General features: G+C 38.7%; 1 non-coding gene across 1 annotated transcript; it reads left to right on the top strand.

Annotated features, from left to right (window-relative positions):
- On the top strand, positions 1-106 carry LOC148570851 (small nucleolar RNA R71). Its single transcript, XR_015908644.1, has one exon. It is a non-coding gene; the product is annotated as a small nucleolar RNA R71 (small nucleolar RNA).
- The last annotated feature ends 530 nt before the right edge of the window (positions 107-636 follow it).

Genomic DNA, 636 nt, shown 5'->3' with positions numbered 1-636 from the left:
ACATATCCGGTGGGCATTTTCTTGTCAAATCTTTGAACCTCTCCCAGGCCTCATAAAGCATTTCACCACCTTGCTGTCTGAAAGTTTGCACCTTAGCTCTCAATCTATTTACTCTCTGTGGAGGGTAGAATCTTGCTAGAAACTTGTTCACAACATCATCCCAAGTGGTCAGGCTTTCCTTGGGGAATGCTTCCAACCACTTTGCTGCCTTATCCCTGAGTGAAAAAGGGAACAGAAGTAGCTTGTAGGTGTCAGGGTGTACATCATTGGACTTTACAGTGTCACAAATCCTCAAGAATGTAGTGAGGTGTTAGTTTGGGTCTTCTTGGGCACCCCTGACAGAGAGAGTTTTGCTTAGTTCAGAATTAAGAATTAATACGTTAGTAGTATAGTCCAAACCAATCATGAACTCTTAAGATCAAATAATAAATTCAATACAAAACATAAACCGAGAGTATTTAAACCTCGGGTCGTTCTCCCTAGGACTGCGAACGAAGTGTTTTCTCTTTCAGTTGTGAGGAAAAGAGGGTTTTAAATTAAAAAACTAAAGCTTAAAAGAACTAAGAAATGAAACAACTAAGGAACGAGCGAAATTGTTAATTTATGCAAGTAAAAAAAAGAAATGAGATCAAAACA

The sequence above is a fragment of the Arachis ipaensis genome, chromosome B3 (genome assembly GCF_059453495.1).
Source record: "Arachis ipaensis isolate K30076 ecotype BB chromosome B3, ASM5945349v1, whole genome shotgun sequence".
In the NCBI taxonomy this organism is placed as follows: Eukaryota; Viridiplantae; Streptophyta; class Magnoliopsida; order Fabales; family Fabaceae; genus Arachis; species Arachis ipaensis.
This window is presented reverse-complemented; position numbering and strand designations above follow the sequence as displayed.